Raw genomic sequence first — 23,469 nt, forward strand, 5'->3', positions numbered from 1 at the left:
CCATATTGGGGTCCTTCATGACCTTAGCTTTTCCCTTGTGTGGAAGGATATACTCAGGCAGCCTTGTCATCGACTCCACCCCTTCTGCATCAATATCCTCCATTCCCTGGAATTCTTCCTCCTCTAGGTCCACTACTCTTTGTAGCTGCTTATCCTTTTTCTACAGTGCCTATGTTTTGGTATGATTCCTTAGTGACACGTGCACTGACACTGGATTCTTTGATTTTTCCTTCACAGCTGGTTTATTTTCCTTTGTAGCAGGCTGATTTTATTTAGCCATAGTCTGCTTTGGCCTAGGTGACCTTGGCACTGTGGGCACCACAGGCGTAGCCTCTACACTAGACACTTTCGGTCTTGGTGCGTCAGACATAGCGGCTCCCAAACTCAGGGCTCCGGCGGGGTTAGTGACAACCGCTCTCTTCATAAATAACTTGCTGGCTATGGGAGAATAGTTGGATTGTGACAAGAATTCTTCCTGTAATACTCAGCTTATAGGTGATAGAAAACAAAATTCAGCAACAAGTCTTAGAGCATAAAGTGTTCTTTGGTTGACCAACGCATGTAATTTATAGGGGTTTTTGAATTCAAATTCGACCGTTCCCCCAAATTTTGATAATAAATGTTGTTTTGGCAGTAGATCTTCAAATATTTTTGCCTTAATTTCCACCACCCCACTCCTCTTAACCATTTTCTGTCTTTCAAGTCATGAAAAGTAACTCCAACGATCATTTTGCTGATGGTCTATGTGGTACCTTTTCCCATGGTGCAGCTTCTTGAGCGCAACTTCATTTGTTGCATCTTCACCAATCTTCGCGTAGCCTGCTCACTGCTTTGTCTTTCAAACTGGGCAATTTTGTTTATAGTCCCACGCTCCCTTACAACTGCCTGGAGCACTAAGACTATCCTGCTGTCTTATAGTCATTATGTAGGATCCCCTATATACAACTTCAACCTATTCCCATTCACTTTTCTTGGGAAGGTTTCCCCATTCAGCTTCATGAGCTGAACTGTGCCTCCATCTGTAATTTCTTTAACAATATATGGACCTAACCAATGCATCTGGAATTTACCCAGAAATTTAGTGAATTTACTATCATATAACTGGACAAGATCATTTACCTTGAATGTGTGAAGCTTGATATGGTGACCATGCCATGATTTTTCATGTTCTTTCTATACTTGTTGATGGAATCTTGCCAAACATTCATCTTCTTTGAGCTCCATCAGTGTTGTGGGGAAAAATGCCTATGCAGGACGATCCTATCCACCAAGGTGTGACAGTACCTTAGCAACAAACGAATACAACTACTTCGATTTCTTCCTTTATGAAATGTGAAAGAGGGGAGATTGGTAGACTTACCGTTGTCTTCCGGTTGTCCCTCGATCTAGATCCTCTTCTCTTCGGGTGTCCACAGCTACTTGCCTCCTCGCTTGCTCAAGAGAACAGCTACTTGATTTCCACGAGATCACAAGAGAACAACTACCTGTGACAAGAGAACAGCTACTTGCGACAAGAGAAGGACACAACACAAAGGCAAATATACATATTCATAAATGATTCAGGATTAGAAGTAAATCAAATATACTAATGCAAATCATACAAAATACACCAGCATATAGGAAAGAACCAAGAAGCTTTATTGATTGATAAACAAGGTTCAGGAAGAGATACAACCCATAGGGCTCCAACCCAGCATCTCCTTCCCAGCAGAATGGAATTCCTTCTTCAGCTCCCTTCAAAGCATAAACACCCAATGATCCAACCTCAAACCAACAACAATTCTTTGCAATCACAAAATTCCAGCCTCCTGATCTCATTGAGGAGAGATCTATATATAGGAGTTTTGGAGAGAGGATGAGTCAGCTTGAGGCTGGTATGAAACTGACTAGTGTCCTCTCCCACTTCAGTTCTTGAGTCCACTTGGAGGTTCTTGCTTCCACTTGGAGATTTGGAACCTCTTACTCATCACCAGTCGAATTCCTTGATGCAAGTGTCATTTTGGAAGCTTCCTGAGCATTGACACCTTGAGAAATGAGCCTGCCACTTGTCCAGTTACGCTCAGCGCAGGTAGCCTTTGTTGCAGTTGACATTCAATGCAGGTAGACAGTGGAGCAGTTGACATTCAGCGCAGATGCTCAGTGGAGCAGTTGACATGATCCAGAATTGCCTTGTTTTTGAGTGTTTTCAGGTGGAGAACTTTTGTGAATTGCTGTGGTTTGCTGGCCTTGTTCCTCTAGGGGTAGGAACAACATGTTTAGGGACTTTGGATCCCTTGATTATTGACATTTCATGCTCAGTGATGCAAGGCACAAAAATTTCTATAACAGTTGCCCCCTAAAGTATGAGGCCGTTTATCGGGTGAAATGCTTTATCCAGGAGAGTCCGAAGTTCATCCGTCTGCTGGGAGGAGACCTGTAATAAGATACAATACAATACATTATGATTCATACTGCTTTTCATGATCTAGCTGAGGCGGGCATTCCCATGCTCAGCTTTATAAATGCATTTTGGTACATAGAACAGACGATCGTCTGATGGTAGACTGATAATTCTGGCGAAACTATCATCCTTTGAGTAGGATGATCATCTGCTGCAATGATGTACATGTCAAATGTCTTTATTTTTCCTGAATATATATCGCAGCCCGGATGGATGAAACTAGATCTGGGGTCTTCAAACTCGTTCGATCTTCACTCTAAGTACAAGTCGATCCATGTGAGAATTGCGCTGAAGTCGAACATGGAAAGACATCGCTTGATTACCGGTCAATGATGTAAACCGTTAACAAGCGCGAGAGGAATCACCGATAATGATAATGACTCTCAAGGTACTGCAGTACAATTCACGTGGTGTGAATAAAGGACTTGGCGTCGAACACCACACAAAATCTTCTGGTCGAAGGTCATTGATGTATACCTATCGCCGGAAGTGAGAAACTTGCCATTGAGGCATGCAAGCTTCAAAGTACTGAGGGGGTTGTTCCTAGATCAACTTCTTGGATAATGAGCTGATGTCGACAAGAAGCGATCCGTCAAAGGAGGGCCTTAATGAATCCCACATCAGTGACACGGAACGGAGCTAATGATTGTAATGGAGGTGAAAATGATCTGTGACATATGATTCAGGGTGGCGGTCATGAATGGATGAAGGATAATGTATGGCAGTGGATGGGACCCGGTTGACTCTTTCTGAACGACTTCTCTTGAACATATGGTGACACTGATGCGATGGATCGGTAGCATTACCCCAAATATGGATGGTATGGCGAGACCATGGTGATGTGACCGGTGAATGAAACAACCCAACCCGATTGTGGTACGGAGGAAAAGTGTCATGTTCAAGAGCGACCTGCTACCATCAAAGCTTTCTTGATTTTTCCCCAATTTTTCCCCAGTCATTTCTGACCAGTACCTCTTTATTTTTGTCAAGCTTGAGGAGGATAACATATGCTTGTTCTATAACCTGCCCTTCGGGCAAGCCCATCACTATGTTTTAACGAGCCTAGCGATAGTGAAAGTCGTTCTCACCTAAAGACAAGTTTGTCGCTATTTAGTGATTTTAACGAGTCTAACGACAAAGAAAACTCGGCCCTTTTCATTTTTAGAGAGTCTGAAAAGGTACATAAAGTTAACTCCAAAATTCCTTTTTCGTCATCTAATCCCTTAAGTCCGAAAAAGTATAAAACAATACAGAAGGGATGAGTTTTCGATTCTTTTAATGAGCCGAACAAAACAAGCGCTCGATCTTTTTGTGCAATAATCCCTCAGGTCCAAAAAGATTAAAATCTAGAGGAGGGATAGCTCTTCCGGTCGGTTTAACGAGCTGGAAGGACAAAACTCGGCAATCTTTTCATATTTTACGAGTCAGTTGAAAAGAGCTTAAAGAAGACTCGTCTTTTGAGGAACGAGTGATGAACAGGGTTAGCAGTTGATTCGAGGTACAGGTTGGAATTTTCCAATCACGGCAGTGTCACAAGGATGGCTAGGTGAAATCACTCTTCGCTGTTGTTCCTCAAAATGGGTAAACAATCAAATGGAGGTAAACGATCGGCCAAATGAACAGTGGAGGTGACGGTGCACAAACACGACCAAGGCTTTTATGGTTGATCAGGTTACATACTCAATGGTTATTTACCGGGATGGGTTCATTTTTTAACGAGCTTGAATGCGCCAAAACACTGCTCAAGCTTATGTTTATTTTTTAACGAGCATGAACTATGCTGCTAAAACTGCTCGGATCTCGCTTTTCTATTTTTTAACGAGCATAAATTCCGCGGTAAAACTGCTCGATTATACCAGTCATATGATAAGAGTGTCTCATTGGAGATTGCTATTTTTTATGGAGCTTCATCTCACCACGCTTTACTCCGCATCCTTTCTTTATGCAAGTTCGGAAACGGCTAACCCAAAAAACAGATAAATAACCGCTCTTTGCTTGCACTCCAAAAGGTTTGCATGCCCCCAGGTATAAAACAGAGTTTCAAGGTTACCTCTACTTCTTTTCCGCCAAAACTTTCGTTTTACCGAGAGAGGCTTACCTCTTTCAGGTTACCCAAAGATTGTCTCGTTAATCTTTCAAACAAAACACTTCCTCGGCAATGTCTACCGAAATAGACAAAGGTGAGTGACGCAATCCCACCACCTCACATAACTTTGACAAAAGAATCTTTTTCTAGAACAACCCTCTTTCCTCTACGGACGGGGTACGGACTAGTCATATTCTCCCGCGGAAACCTACCTTATACCCAAAGTTCTCTGCCGAAGCAGACCCGGACGCATGCTCCCTGGGTTCCAGTCATATCCTCCTGGATTACTAGCGCTCATCAGGAGGACGGACCGTGGGTTGAGACACTTCTTTCGTGAATAGACCATTTAGGGATGGCATATGACTATTTGTGATGTGTGATCCGGGAAACGAAAGTTGGTCCACGAGCTTGACCATTCTTCCTTCATGCGGAAAACACATTACTCTAAAGAGTGAGAAGACTACGGCTCCCATGCAATATATATAGTCTCGTCCAAGGAGTAGGTTATAATCCAAGGGTCCTTGAACGACCATCACGTTCATTTGAACGGTCTTCCCTTTCATTGTTATCGGCACATTGGGGAGGATCCCTAAAGGGTGACTGGTTCCCTTATCAAAGCCTGATAGATTTCTCATTTCAGGCAAAAGCGCTGGCGAACCAAGCGCTTTCCAAGCAATAGAGGAAATGATACTCACAGATGCCCCTTCATCAATAACTGTACCAGCCATTACCATTCTGTATATTTGGACAATAATTCTGAATGGTATGCTAGCTGGCAAGCGGGGTCTGCCTAGTTGGTTCCAGTCAAAGGACACAACCAGGTTGCTTGGTGGTGGGACCGAGTAAACGGCCGGATAGCGCTCCGATGAACTTCCTTCCTGCGATAAAGGAATGGGGGCATTGCCCCCTTGATCATCGGAGTCAGTGCTGATGAAGAGAATTTGGACGGTGTCGTCTTTATTCTCCTCTGTGATGGTGTCATTCGAAGATAGAGCTTCTGAAGGCAAAACCGGGTCAACTGCCGTTTCAACCTTTAGACTTTCGTCAGGTATGGATTCAGACGGTTCATCTTCAATGACAGGTGCTTCGGCTGACCACCTGGGCGGGTCAACCGAATTCTCAACTAGCGAGGGACTTGGCAAGAGTTTTTGATATCCAGGAGGAAGATTCGCTCGTAATATCGGGCGATCTTCCAAAACTCTTTTTGCCTCGTCTAAGAAGGGACAACGGTGGATGGCATGATCGCCTTCACACAGTCTACAGGGAAATTTAGCTTTCCCGTTCTGTCCTGGAGCTTCACTCCCACTAGTTGACGGTGAGCAGTCGACATGGCTATTATAGGTCGATGCTACCAAATTGTGCAAACGGGGGGACCAGTCTCTTAGTATCCAGGGGATACAGGGACAATCTCTATGGAAGTGGTCTCCCCTGCATATGACGCATGGCGATTTAGGCCTTACGAGTGCTGTGTGTGGATTTTTGTTAGATGACGCTTGTTTGCCCCCAGTCGCCTTAGGCTCCTTTTGCTTCTTTTCTTTCTTATTCTTCTTCTCCTTCTTCTCCTTAGGAACTCGGTTCTTTGACCGACCAGTTCCATCAAGCGAAGAGGAAGGAGGAGAGGAAGATGAAGTGGAAGGCTGGTGGGCAACTCTTGTCTGATCTAACTGTTGACTTGACTGTTCAGGAATGGTGGTATTCTGAACGACATTGGTTGAAAAGAGCCAAACTGGTAGGCCAATTGTCAGTCCTGGAAGCGACAATGTGGCCATGTGGGGCGCACCAACATCTCCACAAGAGGAGAAGGGACTAGGATTTCCTCCAAGGGGAACTCCTTGGTTAGTGTGCTCCATCTTTTCAACCTAAAGACCAATGCGGGAATAATGGGTGATTGTTCTGTTTAAAATAAATTGTTAACGACGCTTTAGACACAACTTGCTTTTTCAGTTTTAAAGAGTCGAGAAAAAGCTAAAGATGACTCTAGTCTCCTTCGATGTTTTAACGAGCCCGAAGTGACAAATGCTCGGATGGACTTTTTCTGTTATAGAGTCTGAAAAAGGCCAAAAGAAACTGCTCTGGAGATCTAGGCAGAGGGTGTGCCAAACTTTTCGCAAAACCACAGAATACGTTTTACGGTACGGGTGGTCGATCTTCGTGAATGCTGTGTTCACTGCATTGCGATCTGTAGGGCGGCCGACACGGCTTCCTAAGGATAAAGGATATATGCCTATAGGGGTCTCCCAATATATACGCGACGGTACGTGGGAGCACAAGTCCGTACTAGCGCTATCGTCCCTCAGGAGGAATCACCCACCTTCTACGAGATCGAAAGTCACTAGGCTTAACGACGCCGGAACACGTCTCTAGCCTAGACCTCTATGTTGTGCGTTATGTTGCAAAGCGTTGTTAGGTTCATTCAGTATATTTTAAGTTGATCTTTTTAAAGTTTGTCTTTCAGGATCACCACGAGATGTATGGTACAAATTCCTAAATGCAGCCTAAGATGATAAGCAAGCTTTATAATCTTTCAACTTTGAAAATCCTAGCTACTAAGGGAAAAGAGAGCGACTATCTTTTCTCAAAGAGCAATCAGCACACTCTAATGCACTCTTCCTAAATCAAGCATGCAAACTTATCAAAATGCAAATGCACAATGCAGGTGTTTGTTTTCACTTTCTTAGTATAAATGCCTACAAAGAAAGTTTTTGTACAACTTTGAATTTGCTTTTAAATGACTGAAAATAAACAAGTTTACTTTTCCCAAAATCAGCAAGGGTAGAAGAGATTACAATCACTTTGCGATTTTCGAAAATGAATACTCGTTTCGACAAATTAAAAGTGACAAATTCAAACCAATAAGCAAAAGCAAACGTACAATCAAACTGCAAACAGCCAATGAACTCTCTCCTAAGATCACAATCAATCAATCAATCAGATCTGAATCAAGGGCTACAAGATGACTATTTCGCTTATGCAAAGGAAAACTGTAAATGACGCCACAAACACATAAAAACACTTACAGTCTTTTTGTACAAAAATGAGGCGGAATTCAAGCAAAGAAAAGGGGTTATCAGACTGGTACCTATGCTGGTAAAAGGCTGCAAAAACAGAGATCAAAACAGGGCAAAAGACAGCAAAGAACCCCAGCTGCACAAGGCCACACTGGTTCAGCGCAAGTCTAACACTGTCAGTTTGACATTCAGCGTAGGTAGCCTTCACGGGACCTGCGTTGAAATGCAGACTGCCTTCACAGTGTCTGCGCTGAAAGGAGAAACTCTCGTTCCTCTTAGATTCCGGGTCATAAAATGCTCAAAAATCAACTGTTTCAGGCCAAATCAGAAACACAAGCAAGGTATAAACAGAGGGATGCTTTGAGAGGGTACTAAAGACTATCACAAAGGATCATCAAGTCATTTGTGAGTCCATTGTTGAGATCATAGACAAAAACCCAGTGAAGGATCAAAGCAGCAACATTCTACTTTGCAAAGCAGTTCGATTGTTGCCGTTGAGTCTATGAAGTAAACAATGATGTAAACACAAAAAAAATGACTAAAACAAATGTCCCCAGTGGAGTCGCCAATTTGTTGTGGGGAAAAATGCCTATGCAGGACAATCCTATCCACCTAAGGTGTGACAGTACCTTAGCAACAAACGAATACAACTACTTCGATTTCTTCCTTTATGAAATGTGAAAGAGGGGAGATTGGTAGACTTACCGTTGTCTTCCGATTGTCCCTCGATCTAGATCCTCTTCTCTTCGGGTGTCCACAGCTACTTGCCTCCTCGCTTGCTCAAGAGAACAGCTACTTGATTTCCACGAGATCACAAGAGAACAGCTACCGGTGACAAGAGAACAGCTACTTGCGACAAGAGAAGGACACAACACAAAGGCAAATATACATATTCATAAATGATTCAGGATTAGAAGTAAATCAAATATACTAATGCAAATCATACAAAATACACCAGCATATAGGAAAGAACCAAGAAGCTTTATTGATTGATAAACAAGGTTCAGGAAGAGATACAACCCATAGGGCTCCAACCCAGCATCTCCTTCCCAGCAGAATGGAATTCCTTCTTCAGCTCCCTTCAAAGCATAAACACCCAATGATCCAACCTCAAACCAACAGCAATTCTTTGCAATCACAAAATTCCAGCCTCCTGATCTCATTGAGGAGAGATCTATATATAGGAGTTTTGGAGAGAGGATGAGTCAGCTTGAGGCTAGTATGAAACTGACTAGTGTCCTCTCCCACTTCAGTTCTTGAGTCCACTTGGAGGTTATTGCTTCCACTTGGAGATTTGGAACCTCTTACTCATCACCAGTCGAATTCCTTGATGCAAGTGTCATTTTGGAAGCTTCCTGAGCATTGACACCTTGAGAAATGAGCCTGCCACTTGTCCAGTTACGCTCAGCGCAGGTAGCCTTTGTTGCAGTTGACATTCAACGCAGGTAGACAGTGGAGCAGTTTACATTCAGCGCAGATGCTCAGTGGAGCAGTTGACATGATCCAGAATTGCCTTGTTTTTGAGTGTTTTCAGGTGGAGAACTTTTGTGAATTGCTGTGGTTTGTTGGCCTTGTTCCTCTAGGGGTAGGAACAACATGTTTAGGGACTTTGGATCCCTTGATTATTGACATTTCATGCTCAGTGATGCAAGGCACAAAAATGTCTATAATAATCAGCTGCATGAGCCATTCCTCCAAGGCCTCGCGATTTGCCATGTCTGTCAAAGCTGCTATGCGCAGACTATGCACAATGTATTCCATCGAAATTATGACTTTGACCCCATACACCAATCTGAACGACGTTTGTCCTGTCAACTTCTTAAAAGTAGTCCTATAATCCCATAGCACTTCAGGTACGCGTACATCCCAGTCATTCTGCCGCACATTGCAGATCTTGGTCAGCGTGTTCTCCAAAATCTTGTTAAAGGATTCAACAATTCCATTTTATTGCAGGTGATATGGTGTACCCTTCTGATGTTAGACCTAGAATTCCTCAGTCAACATGCTGATCGTTTCATTCAGAAAGTGCATACACCTGTCAGTCATCAACACTTTCGGGCTTCTAAATCTGGTTAAGACATACTCAAACAAGAATTGTGTTGTTGTGGCCCCTATACAATCCTTAACCGATTGTGCTTTCGCCGATCTGTTTAGATATTCTGTCACAATGATAATATAGCTCGCACCTATTTTCTTTCCAGGGGGCTGAATTTGCCCAAAAAAATCAATCGCCTGCTTCTGAAATGCCTACAAGGACACTTGAGGATGTAGTGATAACTCATCCCATTGCGATGGTTTGCCAATTCTTCGACATGCATCGCACGCCTTACAGTATGCCTTAGAATCCTTGTGCAATGTTGGCCACCATAGACCTGTGCGCAAAATCTTCTACACATTTTCTTTGCCTGCATAATGGCCTCCTGTAGTTCCCCATGAGCTTTAGAGAGAATTATATACCACTCAAAGTCCGGCACATATCTTCGCAATATTTCATCTGCACCTATTTTATACAAATGTCCCACAATAACTGAAAAATCGGTTGTGCGCACTAATAATTCCTTCTTCTGTTGACTTGTATATCCTTCCGGTGCCATCCTCATAGTCAAGAAGTGAATAATATCTGTAAAATGGTCATCTGCTATGCGCACCGACCCTTCCTCCAGATTACTAGGTTCCTCTCCTATTTCAATCCATGACAGATGGTCATGTCTTGCATTCAACATTCCTAGCTTCACAATGACTTCAAAGTCATACTCCTAAAATAATAGCAACCATCTGCAGATATTCCCCCCCAACACAGGCTTGTTGACTAGGTATTTCAAGGCAGAATGATCTGTATACATCTTGAAATTCCCTCCTAATAGATAGTGCCTAAATTTTTGCAGTGCGTAGACCATGGCTAACCCTTCGCGCTTAGTTGTTGAATAATTTCTCTCGGCCTTCGATAACTTCCTACTTGCGAAGGCGATAGGATGGTCCAATTCTCCTTCACCGGCTTGTGTTAATACTGCACCCAACATAATGCAAGAAGAATCCACATGTACATGAAACTCCTTTTTCCAATCGGGGAATACTAAGATCAGTGTAATGACCATCTTTTCTTTCAACACATCTAAGTTGCGCTGAAATTCTTCGTCCCAACAGAACGTTGCATCCTTCTTTAGCAGTTTTTCCATGGGCACAGTAATTTGAGCATAATCTTTGATAAATTTCCTGTAGTATCCTGTATGTCCTATCTTTGCACGCAACTGTTGACATTCGTAGGGGCCTCTAAGTTTACAATTACCGCAATCTTTGCAGGGTCCACTATCAATCCTTTCTTGCACACAACATGACCCAGCAAGATCCCGAAAAGTACACAAAATATGCATTTTTTCAAATTTAGTGCTATCTGGTATCTGCGACATGTATCCAGCATCAGGCATAGACTCACTACACGATGCTTCACTAATCCAAACACTGTCCAGTCATTAAAGTACACTTCAAGAAAATTATGAATGAACTCCTTGAAAGTTGCTATGACTATGTGGGAAAATATTTCAGGTGAATTATTTTGTCCAAATGGCATCACAATGTACTGAAAACAACCGCACTCTGTCGCGAAGGTTGTCTTCTACCATCTGGCACAATCTTGATTTGATGATACCCTAAGAACCCGTCGGTAAAGGAATAGGCCTCCTTCCCTCCAACATTTTCTAACACTTCATCTATAAATGGCGTTGGGAATGGATCGTGAACACAAGCATCATTAAGCTTCCGTAGATCTATGCAAATTCTTATTTCTCCTTTTTGTTTCTTCTCTTGGACCAACATTAGGCTCACCTAATTGAATTCTTCAACAGGTTCTATTATGCCCGCCTCCAACATCTTATGCAACTCTTGGCGAACCTTTTCCTTATACTTAGGATTAAGGCGATAAGGCCTCTGTTTAATAGGCTTCGCATATGATTTCAATGTGATATTCATGATGCCAAAATCACCGATGATGCCCTTTAAATCAGAAAAATTAGTGGGAAAGGGATCCTGGTTTCATGAAGTAATTCAACAACTTTATCTATTGTAGCATCATCCCAATAATCTCCATTTTTTTCGAACTTTGGTTCTTCTTTAGTGCTAATGTTTATCTGCTTTGTCTTCAAAGGTGTGAAGATGTCCGAGTTTTCTGTTTGTGGGCCTTCGACTTCGTGATGTCCTACTACCTCTGGCATATTGACGCTCCTTGGGTCTTCTTCTTCCTCTTCAACAGTCACATTACAGCATTCTAATGTGTGGCGCAGCTGGGTGCTCCAATCTAGTTGGGTCCATTCCATAGATTCCTTCGATGTTATAAAGATAACCCCTTTAATTTCTTACAGTGCTTCATCAATTCTTGCAAGCCCATCCTCAAAATCGAAAGTCAATAAGAACCCTTCCTTCAATACATCCCATTCTGCGGTGCCATGGAGGAGCTCCATTTCAAGATACCAGTTCATGGGGGCTATATCCAAGGTATGAAAAAAAATGTGTACCCACTCTGGCTGTGGTTCTATGCCCCATGCCTTAGTCCATTTTTCCAGGTGATCGTGTGGATCATCCTTTCCATTATACTTCTCAGTTATTCTGGTGTTAGCACACCCAACCATAGCTTCATCATTCTTCTGTAATCTTGCCATCCAACAAAACTATCCTTATGTGTACCCTACCATCATGCAGGTGTAGCACGCAACGCCAATTCTAATGCTTAGAACTGGTGGTCCTCAGGGACCTTACACTGAAATTCATTCAAAAACATATCTACATCAGTTAAACCATCATAATAAGGTAATTTTCTTACCTCCGACGAAATACAGCACAAGGACTTCATTATCATATTGCACTGCAATGTAGAAACTTCATGTAAGTGATTCTGCCAATGCTCTAATTCTTCGTCAGAATCAGAGGTGTAGGAACTTTCCCAGTACCATGCAATCTGCCCATCTGCTGTCAGACTGATCCAGTCCCGATCTCGCGTTGTTATCTTGTAAATTTGATCCAGTTCATCATCACTTTCTTCATAATCATGGAATGGTTTAGTATAATGCGCCCCTTCTACCGGATCCAATGGCACTATAACTCGAAGCGACTTTCTTTCAAATGACATCATTCTTTTCTTCAAATTAATGACCCCATTCATATCAATATCCCAGTCAATTCCCAGAAGCGCAGGGTAGGGATTACTGTCATCGACAATTTCTATAACTTCAAAGTTTTCCATCACACTCGCACCTTCAATGTCAATTGTTACTCCATATAATCATCCCATGGGGATGATTTTCTATTGGTTCACCATTCTGAGTTGAATCAGAGACCACTGCAGCGCAAGTCTCCCATCCTTTCCCATGTCTGTTTTGGTAAAACATTCGCATTGGACCCTAGATCCAAGATGACTTGATCCATTTTATAATCACCTATCTGCGTTGTTAGCCTCATCTCTCGCCCTGTTTGTGCCTTATGCTTGCCAATATTTCTGACCACGCGGTGTCCATTAGGGGCTTTTTCTTTGCTGGTGCATTTATTTATTAATTCCTATAGGCCTTCCACAACCTTTCTATCACGCAACAACTTCATGCAAGTTTCCAAAAACGTAGTGAGTACAGAAGGATCAACCTTTGCAAGCGTGCTGATTTCTTGCATCTTGTCCTAGCTTCGTGAGGTGGAGGCCTCAGCGAAGCTCTTCTTGGCTTCCATAAATATTTCCTTAGCGCGATACAAATCAAAGCTGGCTTCTTTCTATGGCACTTTGTAGACCCATCCCTCTTCTTCAGGGTTTTTACCTTTATTAGTGCCAGTCGTCATTCCACTTCTTAGCACAATATTAACACTTTGATCTTCTTCATGAGGCTAATCCCTCATCATTTGTAAATTTTGCGTTGGCTGCATTTTCTTCTCTTTCATTTTAGTTATTATCATCGGGAATTATTCTATAGTATGGTTAAGATATCTGCAGTATTGACATGATGGGTGTGTAGGATTCTGGAACTCTCACGCATAGTGCCCCCGTTGTCCGCAGTTGTAGTAGATAATCGGATCACAACCTCTACCAGGTCCTCCTCCTCCTCAACCTCGTCCTCGACCTTGAAAACCTCCATGTGCCCCTCCTGCACCTTGATTCGTAGGCCGAGTTTATGCTTGCATACGGTAAGTATGGTTTCTTTCCATCATCAGCTCATAGCTTTGAAAGTGGTGCTCATCATGGCCCACAGATTTGTAGAAATTACAGAACAACTACTAGGGGGTCTAAATGAACTTCTGAAGTAAATGGAAATTATCTGTCGCATGTTGCCTAGTAACTTGACAAATGGCACACCACAATGCATCCCCCTTGCTCACCCCTGCTGGGGCTTCTGGTTTCAGGGGAATCACCCCCCCTCTTGTAATATAATTCGCGTACATGGGACAATGATCCTTATCGTACCCATGGACCTTACACTTCAAACACCAGAATGCTGCGCACGTTTTTGGTTTAATCTCCTTGTCTTTCTTCAAACTCTGTAATTCTAGGTGTAAGCTTGCTAATTGTGAGTGCATCTGCTATACTCCCAAGCTCATATCTTGAATAGGTGATGCATGCAACCTCATTGCAATATCCAAGGCTTATTCTTGTGTGTCTATCTTCTGTTGTGACCAAGCGACTCTCAAATGGGCTAGAAGTGATGCAATAAACTAGTCGCAGTTATGGCTATCCGAAATCTGCATGTTAGCCTGTATGATCTGGCACTTCAACCTCTGATCAAAGACCCAAGATGTCTCTTCCACCTTCATCATGATCTCTTTGAATTCAATCATTGACTGTGAGTCAGACTTAGGCTTACTAAATTCTTTTTTCAAAGTCGTCTTAGTCTTTGCTAGTGTTGCAAGAGGACTATCAACGCAATACTTAATATACTAGGTTAGCGTGTGATCCTACAAAGCGGTAACTAACTATACCTTCTTTATATTATCATCGGTGATCTGTTGTTCTATCCATACAAAATTCACAAAAAACAAGAACTTCTATGGATCTTCACTTCCTATGCCCTTCAAGATCGGCATCTTCATTGCGTTTGCCATGTTGAATGGTGGTGGTGGAGGTGCAGGTGTGGACGAAGATGTATAAGGTGGAGGTGGAGTGGAAGGATGCTTTGTTTGAGGAATCCCATGAGTGATTAGCTGAACAATTCTTCGTGGCATAGTATGCCCCGCCCCTTCATCGTCACTCGAAGGAGGTCCAATCAATGGACTATACTCTGGTCTTGATCTTTCATGATTTCTAAAGAATCGTCCACTCCGCGTAGCCCCGAACATTAAGGTAATGGAATCATCCATAAACAACATTTTAATCCAAGTATTCAATGATCTTAAATACTTACCTCGCGATCCTTTGAAGAATCTTCACTCTGCTTCGCTATAGCTGACTGAGGTATCAACTGCAAATTCTATAAAAAATCCTCCTAGAATTCGATCGAGCCAATGATCGACAACCCGCACGATCTTGTTTTCAGAGGCTTCTAGTCGTCACACTAATTCTGGAGTCCACACTATAGGACTATCAAGCTTCCACCTTCCTTGACTGTTTGTCAATTTAGTTGATCATTCATACAGTTCAATGGGGAAGGTGCAGAAGAAGATCTTGTGTATCTCTATATACAGATACATGTTCAAGCAATCTTCCTTTGAGAGGCGTGGATTCTTGTTTTTTTGTGTTGCGAACTCGTGAATTTTTCGATCCAACCACTTTTCAATTTCTTTCTTGGTTGGATTCCAATGGTGTGACATCACACATCTCTTTTAAGAAGATCTTGGTCTCGACAACGGAACCATTTGTTGGCTTAGGAGGTCTTGACCCAAGTTCGGAGTTAGTTGCGCCAACCAACAAAACCCTACACAACTGGCCCCTTTGGCAACAACCCGTGTAGCGCAGGCTGTAGTCTCACCCAAAGTAGTATGAGGGGATGCAAGAACCAAGTTTCTACATCCAAATACTATTGTGATGTCTTCCAATACCTTAGATTTGTCTCCATGCAGATCAACAGACTCTTAGCGCCTGTCACTGTAACTCTGTTAAAACAGCCTTCAAACATTCGTGAAGGTCCATGATCGGTCCTTGCAGACCTTTAATAGTCGATCTACCTACTTACGTGCATCAGAAAACAATCCTAAATTGGTGTTCACGCAGATCTATTTAAGTCATCGGTAAACATAAGAGAAATCACTAGAGTCTTCACGGAAGTGTTTAAACATTCATTGTGTACATTATTAAGATTGATTCAAGATAATCACGTAGCATTCAATCAATATTTCATAAAACAAGTTATTTATCAGCAACATATAACATAAACATATATGAACAAAAATACTCAAGGATTCTTCAGAAAAATGTCTTTATTGATCTCAATTCATGGATTACAGACTCAAACTACCCTGTGCACACAGTTGCAGGGGTCTGCGCACTCAGCTAGGAGTCTACCCAGGCCTCTGCACACTCAACTGCAAAGCCTCCCTTTCTCTACCTAACTGTAGGAAGCAGAGCCTTCCTACCTTAGCTTTTGCCCAAGACTCTTCAATCAACCCAATTCTCTATCTTTTTTCCATCTAGTTACCTCTTCCTTTCACTAAGACTCAACTATTTATAAACTTTTTTCATACAATTCCATGGTCCGCGGACCATGGGTGAATCTCAAAACCGACTCAGTTCTTTACTTAAAACAAGGGGCTAAGCCCCTTTGACTTTTATTCAACTACGCGCTCTGCATACACAAATCGTGGAGACTCTACATCTTTTACAAAATTTGTTACAAAAAAAACTACTAATTAATTCCTTTCTTCCTTTGGGGACCCCATCCCAACATGGTCATAGGTCAAATAGTGATGCCATGGTCATAGATGGCAGACTGTTGGACACTCCATATAGGAGAAGGGATAAACACATGTACCATTCTAGTTTTGGTTCTGACAAGCATGATGATGAGTATAGTTATCATTCGTACATGAGGAGTGATAGGGGATACTTGCCAGATGAGTTTAAGAAAGAAAAACCACCTACTTTTGATGGATAAATGAAGAAATCGTAGGATGTAGAGGCATGGTTGCTTGTTATGAAGAAGTTCTTCAGGTTGCATGATTATTCAGAGAACATGAAAGCCAAAGTAGCAACATTCAATCTCAAATGTAAGGCAGACATTTGGTGGGAAGATGTGAAGAATGTTATAGGTATACATGAGGAGGATTTGACTTGGAATGAATTTGAGCGGCTATTCAAAAATGGGTAACTATCAGAGAGATACTTTGATGACAAGTCAAAGGAATTCTATGAACTAAAGATGGGATCTATAACAGATGATGAGTACACTAGCAAGTTCTTGGAGCTACTGAGGTATGTGCCTTACCTCAAGGAGGAGAAGGCCAAGATTCATAGATTCACTAGTGGGTTACCAATGGCATTCAAAGATAGGATTGAGTTCGATGAGCCTAGATCATTGGAGGAGGCCATACGGAGGCTAAAGAATTGGTATGAAAAGGAAATGCAAAGAACAAAGGAAAATGGAATAAGAAGTGAGTACGACCATAAGATTCAGGCAATAAGGAGAATGTTGCAACAACTAAGAGGTTCAATAGATCTGAAAGAGGACAGGGACATTGATCTGCGGAGGAAAAAAAGGATGCAAGCTGGAAGCCTATAGTGTGTTGGGCTTGTGGCAAAGATCATTGCAGGAGAGATTGTATGCAGAATCAGGGTGGTAGGCCTCATATATATTGTGCATAGGACGCACAGACTATTGGGGATGTTAGTCAGAGCGTTCCTCGTATTTATGCATCATTCGATAACAAACATGCAGATCATCAGACATTTATCGTTGGGATGGATGGTAAGCTTTGTGATCAAGATATTTTTATTTTGATTGACCTTGGATCTAATTATATCTATGTTAGTCCTCACTTTGTCGATAAGTGTGGTTTTAGTAAGGAATTGCATGCAGAATCTTGGTTAGTGCGGTTGGCTATAGGTATGAAGAATCGAGTACATCATTGGGTAAGAGCTTGTGCATTTGATTTGAATTGTATGCCTACCACAACAAATTTGAATGTATTACCATTGGGATCATACATCATGTTGTTGGGCATGGATTGGTTGTATCTTCATAGGACCAATGTGGATTGTTATAACAAATCTATTGAGTGTTTGGATGACAATGGGGAACTAATATTATTGCAAGGAAATAAGAAAGCCACATCCGTTAGGATGGTGACAGCTATGCAAGCAAAGCATAGTTGCATGAAAGGGCATATGTTATTTACAGTACACATTTCCAGTGATAAGGGTAAGGAAGTTGATAATGTAGATGTTTTGAGAAGGTACCCAGTTCTATAGAAGTTCAAGGATGTATTTTCTGAGGATATTTAAGAGTTTCCACCTCACAGGGAGGTAGACTTTTCTATTGAGTTGGTGCCAGGGGCATCTCCGACATCAAAAGAACCTTACAGAATGAGCACACCTGAATTGGTAGAGTTCAAGCTACAGTTGAAAGAAATGTTAGACAATGGGTAAATTAGGCCAAGTGTATCACCATGGGGTGTACCGGTATTGTTTGTGAAGAAGAAAGATGATACTCTTAGATTATGCATTGATTACAAGCAGTTGAATAAAGTAACCATCAAGAACATGTATCCATTGTCGAGGATTGATGACTTGTTTGATCAGTTGAAAGGAGCAACAGTGTTCTCGAAGATTGATTTGAGATCCAGATATCATTAGGTACACATCAAAGAGGAGGATATTTACAAGACAACTTTCCGGACCAGGTATGGGAATTATGAGTTTGTTGTAGTTCGATTCGGTTTGACTAATGCTCTAACTACATTTATATGCTTGATGAATAGTGTGTTGCATCTGTATTTGGATAAGGTTGTTATTATATTCATTGATGATATATTGGTATATTCTAAAAATGAGGAAGAGAATGTCGATCATTTAGCATCATTTTTAATATTGTTGAGAGAGCATCAGTTGTATTCTAAGCTCAACATGTGTAGTTTCTTTTAGACCGAGGTACACTACTTGGGGCATGTTGTCTCTAAGGAGGGATTGCAGTAGATCCAGAAAAGATAAGGGCCATCATGGAGTGGGTAGCTTCCAAGAATGTATATGAGGTGAGATATTTCATGGGATTTGCAGAGGAAAGGTAAGAAGTTTGAATGGACAAATGAGTGTGAGGCTATTTTTGAGCAGATTAAGCAGTTGTTGACACATGCATCAATGTTAAATATTGCAGATCCAGACAAAGAGTTTGTAGTATGCACAAATTCTTGCAAGAAGGGACTTGGTGGAGTCCTTATGCAGGATGGATAGGTGGTATCTTATGAGTTGCAAAAACTGAATGAGCACGAGAAGAACTACCCCACACATGATCTTGAGTTGGCAATGATTATACATGAGTTGAATATGGGGAGACATTATCTTAAGGGCGGGAGGTTTACATCGATGTGTGATCACAGTGGCTTGCGGTATCTATTTGACCAACAGAATCTCAAAGGTAGGCAGGCTCGGTGGTTGGCTACAATCAATGAGTTCTATTTTGAGATTAGATATATCAAAGGTAAATATAACAAAGTGTTAGATTCTCTTAGCATGCAGATACATGTAAATCACTTAGCAGCTAAGAGCTCCTATGGGACAGACTTATAGGATAGGATCTTGCAAGAAGGTCAGCAAGATGTCAGATATATGGAGATTGTACACTGGTTGCAACAGAGTACATGTATAGGTACATATGATAGTACATGTATAGGTATAGGTGATAGTACATGTACATGTACAAGTGGTAGTATAGGTATAGGTATAGGTGCAGGTACAGGTACAGGTGGTGGTACAGGCATAGGTATAGGTGTAGGAGCACAGGATGTGGACTATTTCCTTACAACAAATGGATTGGTTAGATTCCAATACAATATATATGTGCTAGACAACAGTGAGCTCAACAAGGTGATCTTGAGGGAGTTTCATGCGAAACCATATTCGGGTCTCCCAGGTTATCAGAAGACATTGACTACAGTAAAGGAGTTTTATTATTGGAAAAATATGAAGAAGGATATAGTAGAGTATGTGGCTATGTTTTTTTATTTTCAGCGTGTGAAGGGAGAGTGTAAGCATCCAAGTCGACTGCTACAACTAATTGTGATACCAGAGTGGAAATGGGAAGTCATTGCCATGGAATTAATCACAGGGTTTCCAAGGATAGTGAGACAACATGATTTCATCATGGTTATTGTGGGCAGGCTAAAGAATGTTGCACATTTCATCCCAGTGAAGTCGACATCCTCATATAGTGATGTAACACAGGTATTCATTAGAGATGTGCTCAAATTGCATGGTGTTCTGAAGAAGGTTGTGTTAGACAAGGATATGAAGTTCACTTCTATGTTTTGGAAGTAGTTATTTGCAAGTTTGGGCACAAAGTTGGCCTTCAGTACAACTTATCATTTGCAGACATATGGACAGACAAAGAGGGTCAACAAGATATTGAAGAACATGTTGAGGATGTATGTGATGCACCAGCAGCAAAAGTGGGAAGAGTATCTTCCACTAGTAGAGTTCTCTTACAATAATGGATATCAAGAATATTTGAGGAGGAGTCTACTTGAGGCATTGTATGGACAAAGTTACAATACTCATGTCAGTTGGAGTGATCCAGTTAATAGGGTATTGATTGGACTAGACATGTTGGTAGACATGGAACATGAAATGCAGGTTATAAATAAGAACACAAAGGCAACATGGGATAGGCAGAAGAGATATGCATATCGAAACAGATTGTTCTAGGATTTCCATGTTGGGGAACAGGTGTACCTGCACATCAAACCGAAGAAGATCTCCTTACGGATTAGATAATGTGCCAAGATGGCACCACGATTTTGTGTACCCTTCAGTATCATTGGGAAGATTAGGCTAGTAGCCTATCAACTTGCACTGCCTCTGATAGTGAAAGTTCATGATGTTTTCCATGTGTCATTACTCAAGAAGTACGTTAGAGATGTTGGTCATGTGATTGACTAGTTTGTATTGTAGGTGGAACCAAATGGAGATTCCAGCCAAAGCCTCAGTGTATATTGCAAAAAAATGTGCTCATGTTTCAGAACTAAGCAATCGAGCAAGTTAAAGTGCAATGGAATCACTTTGGGACCGATGAAGCTACATGTGAGATGGAAAATCAGATGCGGGCTATGTATCCTTCCTTGTTTTCCAATTGACACAAAGCAGTTTGATGTGGTGTTTTTGTATATGTCTTGGTATATGTTTTGGTATATGTTTTGGTGATGTTGCTATATGTACATATGTATATGGATGTAAATATTATCATGAGCTATTTTATGAAGATCCAATAAGCAGTATGGGTGTCATGTCATTATGATGTTATGTTTATTATGTTTTCTGTTGGTTTGCTTCCCAGTAGGTTGATCATTGTAAATACTACAACGAGATAAGTTATAAAAATCCATCGGTAGTATATTTTGCTTACAACAATTTTTTGGTTATAGGTGTTTTTGAATTTCAAGGACGGTGTTCCCCCAAGGGGGAGGGTTCTGTAATAACCCTGATGAAAATTCCATGTAATAAAAGTTAATAAAGGAAAAATAATAACCATGGTTGATGGGACACTTATTCCAAGTTGAATGTTGGGCAAGACATCCTAGTGTGGGTGTTCATTTGGTTCTTAATGGCTAAGGAAATTGGAAAAGGAAATGGCTAAGGCTTTGGAAAGGAAAAATGACATTTTTGGCACATTTATTTATGAAAATAATGGAAATTAGGAGAAAAGGGAGGTGAAAGGTCATAAGTTGCATGTGAGGAGGAAATTGAAGGAAAATAATGGAAAATGAAGAAAATAGAGGCCTCATTCATAAAAAGCTTCCAAGGATCAGTTGGTAACCTTTTTTCAGTTCAGTTTTGGAGCTCTCTCATTATTCTTGCATTTATACTTTCATTTCCTTGTTATTTTATTGTTTTGAAGATATAATTCAATTTTGGGCAGTTACCTAGGCTCTAGGCCTAAAAAAGTGGCTCAAATCTTGGGGACGCTAGCACAACACTGTGCAAAAGAGTCCCTGGATGCTGGCTTGCACGACTGTGAGAGCATCCAAAGGTCCCTGGATGATGGCATGCCTATAACATGAGAGCATCAAGAACTCAAGCTATCCAAAAGTTAAGTGGGACTTAGGGTCTGCTTGAAAGAAAGGTTGGATTGGTTCCCGAGGGTCCTAATGTTAATGTTAAATGTCTGTATGGTGTGTTTCCATTGGTTCCACATCCTTAACGTGATTTTGGAGGTCTAATCATATCATAGTGGCCTCTTGTCGCATGTTTACCCCGATTGGACAGTTGCTTAGGTAGATGTGGGAGGAGGGTGTTATAGAGAGAATTAGTTGTATGCTAAGCAGAGAAAATTTTAGGGATGGAAATTTATCTTAAAGTTTATAAATCTTGGCGAGTCTCACTAGTGTCTAAAATGAGATTTGTACAATGTGTGTTGATATCTTTACAAAAATATCCAAATTTCTAATTATTTTATAGGTAGAGTCTATATAATTTTGGTGATTTTTACGGTAAAATATTTTTATACTATAAAATTTGGCTGAATCATTTTTCAAGAAACGGAAATTAGCGAATCTTTTTTTTTTTTGGAAAAATGATGAAAAATTATCCCACTTTCGAATTATAGCCCCTTAAATTTTCCATGATGCTAAGCTCAGTAAATGCAGTTTCTTAAACAAAGGTGCATTACTTGGGACATGTTGTTTCCAAGGAAGGCATAATAGTGGATCTAGAGAAGAAAGGGGATATCATGGAATGAGAAATTTCTAGAAACATGGAAGAGGTAAGATTATTTATGGGGTTATAAGGTTATTATAGGAGGTTCATCAGGAACTTCTCCCAGATTGCATATCCTATTACGTCACTGTAGAGGAAAGGTAAGAAATTTGAATGGATAGAGGAATGTGCAACAAGTTTTGAGCAGTTAAAGCAGTTATTGACAAATTCTCCAATGTTAAAGATTGCAAATCCGAACAAAGAGTTTGTAGTGTGTATATAAGCTTGCAAGAGAGGGCTCGGTGGAGTCCTTATGTAGGAGGGATAGGTAGTATGTTACGAGTCACAGAAACTGAATGAGCATGAGAAGAAGTATCTGATTCATGATCTTGAGTTAGAAACAATCATTCATGCATTGAAGATGTGGAGGCACTATCTTCTTGGCAGGAGGTTTGTATTGATGAGTGATCACAGTGGGTTGAGGTACCTATTTGACCAACTGAATATGAATGCCAGACAAGATAGATGGTTGGCCACGATTAGTGAGTTTTACTTTGGTATCAGATACATCAAGGGTAAAAAGAACAGGGTTGCATATGATCTTAGTATATGGTACAGGTAAATCACATTGCAACTATGAGTTCTTATGGGAGAGATCTATAGGATCAGATCTTACAAGCAAGTCAATAGGATAACAAGTACATGGATCTCAGGCACATGTTACAGCAGAGTATTTGTACATGTACAGGTAGTGGTACAGGTGCACAAGATGTGGACTATCATCTCTAAGAAGATGGCTTGATCAGATTTAGGGTAATGATATATGTGCCAGACAATAGTGAGCTCAAGAAGAATGTCTTGAGGGAGTTTTATGTGAAACAATATTCAGGACACCCAGGATATCAAAAGACATTGAATGCAGTGAATAAGTTATATTATTGGCCAAATTTGAGACCTATCCCTAAAAAAATGGCACATAATCTGGGGTCGCCGGTGTTATCACTCAGGTTGTTCCCAAAAGTTGTAAGAAAGGGAATACAACCGAGGTAACCATAGACCAATCTTTTAGACGCAGATTCTAGCCAATTTGCATCCAGAGAGGGCTCTCTCTTTATAATTTATCTTTGTTTTGAGG

This window comes from Pinus tabuliformis, chromosome 4_1 (genome assembly GCF_031772625.1).
Source record: "Pinus tabuliformis cultivar Carrire ecotype Pingquan chromosome 4_1, CPIR1, whole genome shotgun sequence".
Classification (NCBI taxonomy): Eukaryota; Viridiplantae; Streptophyta; class Pinopsida; order Pinales; family Pinaceae; genus Pinus; species Pinus tabuliformis.